This window comes from Paramisgurnus dabryanus, chromosome 9 (assembly GCF_030506205.2).
Source record: "Paramisgurnus dabryanus chromosome 9, PD_genome_1.1, whole genome shotgun sequence".
Lineage (NCBI taxonomy): Eukaryota > Metazoa > Chordata > Actinopteri > Cypriniformes > Cobitidae > Paramisgurnus > Paramisgurnus dabryanus.
This window is the reverse complement of record NC_133345.1, coordinates 18,111,156-18,122,968: the sequence shown is the minus strand read 5'-3', so window position 1 is coordinate 18,122,968 and position 11,813 is coordinate 18,111,156. Positions and strand designations below refer to the sequence as shown.

General features: G+C 37.4%; 2 long non-coding RNA genes across 3 annotated transcripts; one reads left to right on the top strand and one right to left on the bottom strand.

The window, feature by feature from the left end:
- The first annotated feature begins 6,618 nt into the window (after positions 1–6,618).
- LOC135746471 (uncharacterized) lies at positions 6,619–8,641 on the top strand. 2 transcript variants are annotated; one of them, XR_012337272.1, is made up of 5 exons: positions 6,619–7,015; positions 7,557–7,650; positions 7,748–7,879; positions 7,954–8,054; positions 8,202–8,641. It is a non-coding gene; the product is annotated as an uncharacterized lncRNA (long non-coding RNA). The 2 variants fall into 2 exon arrangements; XR_010531576.2 differs by having other exon boundaries at positions 6,620–7,015; positions 8,165–8,641.
- Positions 8,222–10,133, bottom strand: LOC135746472 (uncharacterized). Its single transcript, XR_010531577.2, has 3 exons — positions 9,648–10,133; positions 8,666–8,802; positions 8,222–8,350 (listed from the first exon to the last, which is right to left on the bottom strand). It is a non-coding gene; the product is annotated as an uncharacterized lncRNA (long non-coding RNA).
- Between the last annotated feature and the right edge of the window lie 1,680 nt (positions 10,134–11,813).

Here is an 11,813-nt window from a genome sequence, read left to right as displayed (position 1 = left end):
TTTTTGCGTTTGCGTCAACTAAAACTTGACCAAAACCTTTTTGTGTTTTCGTTGACTAAAACTTGACTAAAACTATCAAGTTTATAAGTGACTAAAATGTGACTAAAACTAAATAGCATTTTCGTCCAAAAGACTAAGACTAAAACTAAAAGGGCTGCCAAAAACAACACTGCTCCAATGTCACCTTAGGGGCTCAGTAAAAGGGCAACAAAGTATTTTATTAAAATTGTTTGTGATGCGTGAATATCTGAGGCTATATCCACACGAAGCCGGTGCATTCCCTATCCGATCATTTTTTTTCCTTGCTCTAAAAAAATAATCCGTAAACACGAAACCACTGAAACCGACTGAAAGCGGTGTAGTATAGACCCTTTGCAAACACGTGACCTAGACCACGTGACGACGCCATGCTGGACGGCAAAATCACTGACGCACTAGGTTGATTAGTAATAGATGAGCGGGATTTTTGATTAGTTTTAAACAGTTTAAATATATTACACTAAAATGCATGGCTTCTTATATTAAGGAAGTTGTTGTGCCGTTATCGGTCGAGGTAGGGCATTTGGTAGGTCCTCAGAAAAAGCGCTATTTAGAGAAGTTAGAGATAGCGGGACTGGATACCGACCCTTACCTTCTTCCTCCTTCAATTTTCACGGACCTCATTAAACGCCGAGTCTGCCCGACTTCAGCCCGCATGATTTGTACCACTATGTGGTAAACAGGATATCCCCATACACTGGTGCTGATCTTAAGGCTTTTAAAAGTCTGCAGAGCTGCCAACTTCTGAGTTCTGTTTGGAGTGAGATTTTTTTGGGGGGGTGGGGGTTTGTGGTAATAATTTTTATATAAGTCCTAACCATTTGCCAATTGATAATAGTGTGGATTTTAGCTGTTTCTGTGTTAAATAGTTGGAAAAGACTAACTGTGGTTCACAATACAAATCGAATCATATTTTAGAAATTAAATTGAATAAAGCTTTTACTGAGTTTATGCCTGAGATTAGAGTCTTTACTATTATTTTATACACTTCTATTATGCTTTCCTTCTAATAAAAGTGCCAAAAAAGTTCTTAAAATCTAATGAATAGGCTACTGGTCTCTGTAAAATGTATAACTGCAGATAACAGCAGCTTTGATTCAGTTTATCCACTGAGAAAGAGAAGCGTAAAGTGATGATTTGTGATTGGTGATAGATGGACTGTCAAAATCAAATAAACCAAATGAGTAGTTTATATTAAACTAAAGCAACAGATAATGTGTATGTCAAGACAATATAATTATATTTTGTATATATTATTGTTTATAGATGTCAAATATCAATTGACTTTTTTCTCTTTTATTAAAACCTGTCACCGCAAACATCACGCAGGCTTGAACTGCTTGCAAACATGCACACGCGAGTGATGGTTGATTAAAATTGCTGTTTTCTGAGGGTATCTGCGTGCGTGGAATCCGGGCAGGTCTCTGTTTTTCATCCAGACCTTGACGCTTTGTGTGTTCGACTGGTGCGGAGCTGACTGATCGGCGTATGACATCAGAGTAATGCGAGAGCAAAGGTAAAGGCGGACCCTTTTGTAACATTTCGACTTGCTCTCGCGGTACTCTGATGTCCTTGCTGCCGAACTTCCTGCGCAGCGCCACATAAAGTGAAATGCTCTTTGACTCTTTGCAGCAAAGTACCAGCAACATGAGAAGTGGTGGCACGCAAAAGACAGTGAAGGTACGCTAAAATATAAAAGTGTCAGTACTGCGAGCACTGCTTTAGCTACTTACATAGTGAAAATGGATGTGTGGCGTGAGAATGGGGTCAATTGCGATGCGTGGGAGTTAGCAGCTATGATTTATGGTGTCACTGCAGCATTAAACAATAACATTCATGTAAAATAATGTATTTATGCCACTTTTCTGTAATGGTAGGTGCATCATAGCAACACGAAATAACCATTTTATATCCCTGACGAACACAAACACGTACTTGTTCGGCTTGCCGTCCGTCTACAACATAGCACTTCCGCCGTCCGTCATGGCGTCCATAATTCGCGCGAGTAGAGCGTGACGTCACGTGCAAGGGGTCTATATATGCCGGACCAGTATGGGGCGCTGTAATTCTGCCACAGATATACACTATACACGGAGAAGAAGACTTTGAGCATGCGCATAGCCAACGTATGGTGTTGTCCATTATCGCTTGTTGGTCACCACAATTGCATAGAAGCAATAGATTTTGCTGTAATAAAGCTAGTAGGCTTTAGTAGCTTCTGTAGCACGAACACAATCACGTAATCCGCCGTTATTGTTGTTGCTGTTACGTGTGACGCTTCCGACACGTGATGTGATGACGTTTTCGCTTCACAAAATATACGGATTGGCTGTACAGACGGAACCTCAAGGGTGTCGGTTTCAGATTTATCCACTTTAGGACCCGGTTTCAAAAAATAGCGGATTCAGTCTCCCAAAACGCCGGATCCGTGTGGATGATACGCCAATACGATAACAAATGTATACGTATGCAGTGATACGCGTCTCCGTGTGGACACAGCCCCTGAGGTGGCTTGAATGGATTCAGCCAACAATGCAAAATACTTTCAAAGTATTTTATGAACGTATTTGTATTTGAAGTGTTTGAAGACATATCTCTTGAACAAAGCATTGACATAATTTGTCCTGGTAATATACTTATGCCGCAATAGTTAGCCTGTCCAGAACCAAGCAGATATTCAACCACTACTGTATGGCATTTGCATTACATGTGAGCGCCCTCTACACTAATAGGATTGTGTTTCTTTTTCTTTGAGAACTTTGAGACTTACAGACCCAGTTCCTGTTGCCATGAAGCTCATCACACCACTGATTCACTGGCCTCCCTTCAACGTGATGCCCAGCCGATGTCTGTCCAACGACCACTGGCCCCGCCCATCCCTATTTAATCTACCATTAATATATATATATATATATTAATGTTTTAATCCAATTAAAATTTTATAAAATAGTAGCTCCTCTAAAGAATCAGCTTTGTCTGGCTTTCTGTCAAGGGGTTTATTTCTTCTTAGGACTTTTTCCTTCTGACTAAGTCAGGGTTTTTTCCCCTAGGGTTTTTTTTTCAACTTCTCTCTTCTATACATTATAGTATTACTACGTTCACTAGTATGGGTTCATCTTAGCCGCATTTCTTCTTGTATTGTCCACAGATTTTTCTGTTTTCTCATGCGTTAATTAAAAGCAGTAAAGCTGCTTTGAAACAATAAACAATTGTGAAAAGCGCTATATAGATAAAATTTTATTGAATAATACATGCCGAGAGCATTTGGTTAATAATCAAATTTTTTTTTTTTATTATATTTTTGGGCCATTTTGCCTTTATTGATAGACAGTAGTAATTGAAAGACGACCGAAAAGTATAGGGTGAAGAGAGGGGTATGGGATCGGCAAAGGACCTCGAGCCGGGATTCGAACTCGGGTCGCCGGAAGTGCATTTGCACCATATGTCGGAGCACTGTCCACTACACCATCGGCTCCGACAATAATCTAATTTTTAACAGAGGTGGAGTTAAGCGGCTTTTGCATCTGAGCTCCTCATACATTTACATGAATAGCTTGAATGGATGTCCTTCTTTTAGACGTGGCTCACAATGAAAAGATTTGCCTTCAGTGTTTGGAACGTACGTACTATTTAAAATAATAGTTTCATTTTTGCCACTATCTGCATACACACTGCAGCCAATTCATATTTAAAGGGACACTTCATCCTTTGCATAAAGCTATGTATAGTTAGAACCCCAGACATGTTTTAGAATGGTCGTGCATAATTTTCTCAGTTGCCACTGAGACAGGAGGAGTACAGATTTCAGTGTTGCACTTCCTTCTTTCAATGATGTAAAAATCATAATTTTGCATTATCGAAAGAAGGAAGTGCTATATCTTTGTTGAGGGAGTGAGACTACAAACACCCCTTTTCTCGGTCAAATAGGCACCAAATTCTAAATGTATGTTACATTTCGACTACAAATATGTCACACTTTCAATAAAGATGAATGTTTCTACGGGTGAAATGCTCCTTTAACCACCTTCACAGCAAATAATGTGTCGCGCCACGTCAGTGTCTTAGCAGACGTAAGCACTTTTGCTTGTCTGATTGCTGCAGGTTTTTGGAAATATAAGCCATTCTTGCTGTTTGAAATTGGGTTTAAACATTGACAAGCGCTTTTTATATGTCTGACATTAATTACGCATCGTTTAAAGGCGGAGATCTGAAACTGCTCGGCTGCACGCACAAGTTCAAGTTCATTTCTGATTTATAGATTTGAAAGGGGTACGCGCGTATTCTGCGCGTACGTTCGGTTTATAAATCACACATACGCATTTTTGTTAAATGATCGTAAGATCAAATTTAGGATGGTTTTTACGCAGCATTTTATAAATGAGGCCCCAGAAGTTCAGTTCAATGAACTTCAGGTTTGTTTTTATTTATCCGTCTGGCTGGCTGGTAACATTTTAGAAAACAAAATGTTTTGGTTTGCTAAACTGCGACTGCATCTAATGAAATTGTCTATAGCCTCAAAAACTAGGGATGCCTCAATCAGGATTTTTGCAGCAGATACAGACTTGTTTTCTTTGTGATCGGCCAATAACAGTGCCAAAAACTGATTCTTCAAGCTATTATGCAAGCTCTTTGATGACTTAACTGTTAACCATTTTTTCTATATAAAGTAATATCACAGATTTTGCCTTTGTTATATTACCTGCAGTAATAAGGTATATTATTGTTTTATTAGATCAAATAAATAATCACAACAAATATTTATTTTGCAAAGAGAAATTTAATAAGCCTTTAAAAAACCTTATGTCTGGTAAAAGTAATGAAAATAAAACACTTCACAGTCTTTACTGTATGAATTAAATATAAACACATTCATATAAAGTATAACAGTTCTTCAGGCAAGAGCAGAGAGTGATTTTATTGAGAGATGAATTAGGTTACTGCAGCTTTAAGACATGAGAGAGATCACTCTGTTCATGTACACTGATGACAGGCTGCTGTGCGTGCGCGTGTCGGACAAGAGCAGCTATAAGAAAAATAAAAGTTTAAACTGTCAAAACTTTAAAATGAATGCAAATGTAATTTCGGCATGAAGAATCAATGAATCAATTTACATGATATAACCACTTTAAGGCAGAGAGAGAAATCCAATATTGCATGTCGCACATGAACAACGGGTTATAAAAATGCTCGCACTGCGAAAAACGGTCTCTTTTTGCAGCCCCATTCAGGAGCCTGATGACAAAAGTAAACATTAACATCAGTTCACGAGATTGGCAAATTTAGTAAGTACCAATCGAGTCATTTAATGAAACCTTGGGTAATGAATCGCATAACACACCTCACCATCACTGGTTCAAGCATCTAGTCTGTTGGTATTGTGGTTGAAATTCAAAGCCGCCAGGAGAAGTCTGTTGAAAAAGTATAATTTCTACCCATTACAAGTTGTGCATATATGAATAAACCCAGAAGTAAAAGCAACATATACCCAGATAGCACACGTACGTCTCAGATACGTCTTGTAAAGATCTTTACATCTGCTGACGATCGTCTTTGAATAATACGTCTTCCATATCTCTACAAGACGTATTTAAGATCTTAAAAAATTATAAATCCTACCTGCCTGCAATGCATCTCCGTTTGGTCTTGAATCCGATCAAACGCAGACGAATCAGCAAAGACCTCCAACTCATTTCATTTTTTAAATAAATGTCTTGTTTAATTGTTTTAAAAATATAGTCAACAGGTTTTTAAGGGTTGGCATTAATTTTGAAGCAAAAATATAATTAATAAAAGCCCATATCACGTATAATAAAAAAAAACAATATAGACATTTTGCGTTTAGTCCAAAACGTTAAAAAGGCACTTACCGTAGATAAAGCACCATGCACAAGAAAAGGTGATCTCATACTCATTCTGACTACAAAATATTATCCTTCATAAGTGCGACAACTTTTGCCAAATCCCGTAGGAAGGACGGCAAAAACATCAACAAATGCCTTGCTCGCGTATCTCTGTTCTTCTTTTAAAATCAATGCTCTGTCGATATATTTTAGAACAGACTCAATGTCAGAATCCACACATCTGATTTCTACAGCGGCAGCCATTTCGTTGTAAACAGATTGAACACACATGCTCTTTGGTGACGTGGTTGATACGTTACTGTTGATCATCTGTCCATCATCGTATAAAGCCCGCCCTCACAATTTGATTCGTCGGCCAGTTTTGGGACTCGCATAGTAGCTCCTCAACGGTGAAACCCCAGACCGATCTTCCCGTTTCTCAAAATGTTGTGGGCGGGGCTAAGATCGACTGGCACCCAGGCTACCTCTGACTGTTTTATCAGTCTGAAATGAAAAAAGTTATACATTTAATTAAATAAAACAATTGTCAACAAGCTGATTATCTTAAAGAGCACCTATTATGAGATACACGTTTTTAAACATCCTTTTGTGTGTAAGTTTGTATTAGTACATGCTAACGATATTCAAAAAGTACATACCTCAAAGAAAACGATGACGCGAGTTATCGTCTGTAACGTTCGAGGACTACAAAAAACACTCGGATTGTAGGCAACAGTTTACTTCCTGGGATTGGTGACGTAGATAAGACCAACATTATCATAGTTCAGCCCTCTCTGCTTTGCTTGGGTACGCCCTCAAAGACGAGGGTGGAGAGCGCTGAGTCAGAAGAGAGCTAAAATGGCGGAGGTTGGGAGTCCCTGCTTTGACCCTGTTTGCAAACTCTTGTTTCATTGTTTAAGCGATTAAATCTCTCGAGTAGACGCTGTCTCTTTAGATGCAAGGGCAAAATAGCACTTTATGGACTTACACAGAGGACATCATGTTTAATACGGTTCCGGAAAAATCCAGTCAGAAGTTGTTCACGGAGTTTTCACAATAACTGCTTCTCATGAACCGAAGCTGCGCGACGTCTCCTCCTGAAAGTTGGATTACCGTGCACTTCTGGATCACAGGCTGTAAGTATTCATGTTTATTATTTGCCTTTACTGTAAGTTACGTTACCGGTAACCGGAGATTAACATAATTTGTAGAGCTCAGATATATATCTATGTGTAGAGCTAAGCTTGCAAGCTAATTGTGTTGTGTTGTAATAATGTATTTCATAAACAACGTACCATATTTACACACGTGTATGTTGAATTATGCAGACTATCGTTTTTATCGATGTTTATTTAGACGTGTTTACAAACTTGCTAAGCTGTTCCAGCTAAACTGTTACCGGTAAAGTTTGTTCTCATGATCAAACTCAAGTCAAGAAACTCTAAGTACAGATGATTTGTTTAAAGTTATATGTATTTTACTGTTGTATTTACTTGAAGCTTTCTTAGATTTTGAAACGAAGTAAACACGTAATGTGTGTTGCTAATGTTGGGCCATGTAATATGTAATACATTTACGTTTTGATTAATAGTCTAACGATTTATAGTCGTTGTACTCTATTGTTATAATATGTCTTTTTGACTGAATACATGTTTGTTTTATTTGTCTATATCCTAGATTCGCAGCTGGACACATCCTTCTACACTGTATGCAAACATGCAACATCATAACACACAGTACAAGGAGTCAGACTGGCATATGAGGAGCAAAGGTGTGTCACACATATGATGTATTTAGCTAGTGAAACCACTACCAGTCTTAAATGTATAACTGATGATGACAAAGTTTTTTTCTCTGCATAATCATAGGAACCCAGGCAGTAGCATCGTTTCACAATGTTTCCATCACCATCATCAGTGGATGCCTTTGCCGTCCGTAGCCTGAGATTTCAGATTTGCAGCAAAAAATGTGACTTTCCCATTTATTGGAATGCTGTGCAGGTATTTAAGTATTTTAGTAACTGTGTTAAATAAAGTACGGTAGTATTTACTTATATTAGGTTATATTTTTACAGGTTGTACCTTGCAGCCATCCATTACAATGTCACCAAGCCGTAACAAAAGCAGGAGAGGGAAAGTACAAGGCTATGTTCCCAAAACACACAAATGACATACCGTAAGCAGTAATGTTTTATTTCAAATACATTCATAATTAAAAACTTAATGTATGAAGCAGGGAAATAAATTATCAAAACAAAAGATTTATTGACTGCAATATTTCTACAGTTATGTTGATGATGTGATCAGGCTTGTGTTTGATGAGGTATTTGAAGATAAGCTGAAGGAAACCCCGATTCCAATGGACCTGGCATCACAGTTTGAGAGACCTTCAAAGGAGGACGTGATTGCATGCCATCTTCAGTGCAGGGGTCGTCGGAAGCCAACATTCCGATCAGGAAGCTCCAAGCATATCTGGAGAACAACACACGACAGGATGATAACCCTAAAGTGTCATCTTAGATAGCATCAGCTGACAAAGCTTTGATATGCCATTTATCTGAATAGATAGCTGTAAGAAGTGAATTGAACAATTTTTGAAAGAGCACAATATGGTTACTAAAGTATGTTTATTTGTATATTGTTTAACATTTAAATATATATTTGTAATAAATAAACTTTTGACTGACTACTATATTTTCTTTAAAGTTACATCTTTTGTTCTTTTGGGTACTTTGTTACTATAATGATACTTTAGTGTTATTGGTTTAAAAATGTAATAAAACTTACTCTAGTCCTGCACCTCAAAGGCTTATAGTCGGTACAATAAATGTTCTGTGTGTAGGGATTTAGACAATTTGTGCAAAACCTGGATGATGAATCACGCAGGTAAGAGGCCCTGGAACCTGTTGCATTCTCCTTAAAACCTAATAAGTAAAAACATAGCACAGTCTTTCATAATAAAGTTTACCATAGTAAAATAATGTAGAACTAACATTCATTTCAATTAATACTTTCTTTGTGCTACATTTTGTGTTTCCATATAGTTTGCACAGTAATAGAGTATGTAAGCAGTATTTTATAATTAAGTTTACTATAGTAAAATAATGTAGAAATTACCAAGTGAAATCGTTTTATAATCATTTCAACAAATACTTTATATGTGCTACATTTGGTGTTTCCATATAGTTTGCACAGTAATAGACTATGTAAGCAGTCTTTTATAATAAATTTTACTAGAGTAAAATAATGTAGAAATTACCAAGTGAAATCGTTTTATAATCATTTCAACAAATACTTTATATGTGCTACATTTGGTGTTTCCATATAGTTTGCACAGTAATAGACTATGTAAGCAGTCTTTTATAATAAATTTTACTAGAGTAAAATAATGTAGAAATTACCAAGTGAAATCGTTTTATAATCATTTCAACAAATACTTTATATGTGCTACATTTGGTGTTTCCATATAGTTTGCACAGTAATAGAGTATGTAAGCAGTCTTTTATAATAAATTTTACTATAGTAAAATAATGTAGAAATTACCAAGTGAAATCGTTTTATAATCATTTCAACAAATACTTTCTATGTGCTACATTTGGTGTTTCCATATAGTTTGCACAGTAATATAGTATGTAAGCAGTCTATTATAAAAATTTTACTATAGTAAAATAATGTTAACAAGTGAAATAGTTTTATAATCATTTCAACAAATACTTTCTATGTGCTACATTTGGTGTTTCCATATAGTTATGTAGTACGTTATAATTACCTTTTGGATGTCTTTGCAACACATTTTCGTCTTCGTTTAGCATTCTGGCAGAGCTAAGGACACCTAAAAAAGTTAAATCCAATCGCATTCATTGACGGAGATCGTTTATATCGTAACGGCCTACTGAACTCTCTGGATCGAGCTTGAAGTGGTAAGGCAGTACAGACACCATCGTTTATAGAGAAATATAGCGCTTGTTTACGTTGCCTCTGAGGCTGTGACTCTCAGTCAGAATCTGTGTCAACCCACGCGTAGTCAGGGGCGTAACCTTTCAAACACACGCCGAACCCAGTTGACCAATAACAGTTGAGTAGTCATCTGACCAATCCGATTACACTAGACATTTTGGGAGGCGGAGACAGGAACTAAACCGAGCGTTTTCCAGACAGTGGGAAATCGGTGAGGTATGTAAGCAATTTATAAGACTCACAATGCATTAGTTCAAGTTTTAATAACATGTATGTACTATGGGATATTGCAATAACGTGCTAACGTGCCAATTTATTAGCATAATTGGTGCTCTTTAAGGTGACCCTGCTTACTGAAATTCCTGCTTATTATAATTACTGGGTGTGACTCACATTAAGTGTGTTTGTCAACAGTTATATATCTAAGGTTGAAACTTTTTGACCCCACGCCATCCATTGAAATTGTGTAACACACCTTGCATTTTCACAACATTTAGTTTTAAAAATCATCTGAACAAACTCTGAGCAAACCAATGGTGATATTGAGAATGTTTATATAGATGAAGAAACCTCATAAAAAATTGAAAACACAATACAAATTCATTTGACCAGGTTTAATCCAGCATCACAGCATGAATTATATTGACTAGTTTGTTTACCAAATTTGAATAAAATGTTTAACCTATGTGTTAATACGATTACAGCCACAGTGTAACAAAAATACTACAAAGCTATTGATCACATTCTCATTACATTACTTCACAAGACCCAAAGCTGATCAGGACACTTTAAGAGCACTGTAACGTAGTAACCGCTGAAAGAACCATGTAATACTGTGAATATAATGACAAACTGCTCCATAACACTTAGATTTGACTTCAATTACAATACAACATACTCTTTCTCATACTCAGGGTTTTTAAACTGTGGGTGAAGACCCACTTGTGAGTCGCACCATAAGATAGTGAGTGTTGCATTGTAGTGATGGTTTGTCCAATTAATTATTAGCAATGGTTTTGATATACTATAAGATTACACCTGTCTAAACCCATAATACACGGCACGATTTTTTGGCTGTCCCAGATGAAAGATTACCAATTGTGAAACAATCGTGGAGATTTCTGTGATCGTGGCTCTTAATTGGTGGTCCTATCTCATACAGTGTGAGAGGTTTAAAGACGTCTGTTTTCCCAGTCCTGGGACCAAAGACACCTACGATAGTTTTATGACAGTGTAAGAAGTTCAGCATGATCAACGCACATCAACAACGTGTTTGGTTCTACAACCTGTATACCTGTATTTGTTTACCACTAGCGCATGCTGATGAGGCTATTCCTCTACGAAAAATTTCTGCTAAAGTTGTGTTAAAGGAACTGCTAAAATTCTTCTCTGTGTTTGGTCTGCCAAAAATCATCCAAACTGATCGTGGATCGAATTTCATGTCTCGCGTATTCACCCGTGTTTTGAAACAGCTTAGCATACAACATAATGTTTCCAGTGCCTATCATCCTGAAAGCCAGGGGGCACTGGAACGTTATCATCAAACTCTGAAGGGGATGTTGCGCGCATATTGCCTTGAGACCGGTAAGGATTGGGTAGATGCAGTTCCCTGGTTGCTGTTTGCCTGTAGAGAGGTGAGACAGGAGTCACTTGGGTTTAGTCCCGCTGATCTTGTTTTTGCACACAATCCACGAGGTCTGTTGGCTGTATTAAAAGATCAGTTTTTAAGTGATCTCCCTGCAAAAGACATTTTGAGTTATGTGTCAAATTTTCGTTCTCGTTTACACAGAGCCCGTGAGTTAGCCCATGAAAATCTTGAGCAAGCACAAGATAAGATGAAAAGCTGGTACGACCGTAAGACTATAGATCGACACTTCAAAGTGGGTGATAAAGTACTTATGTTACGTCCCATCCCTGGATCTGCGCTACAAGCCCGTTTTAGTGGTCCATATGTGGTAGTGCATAAAGTTTCTGACCG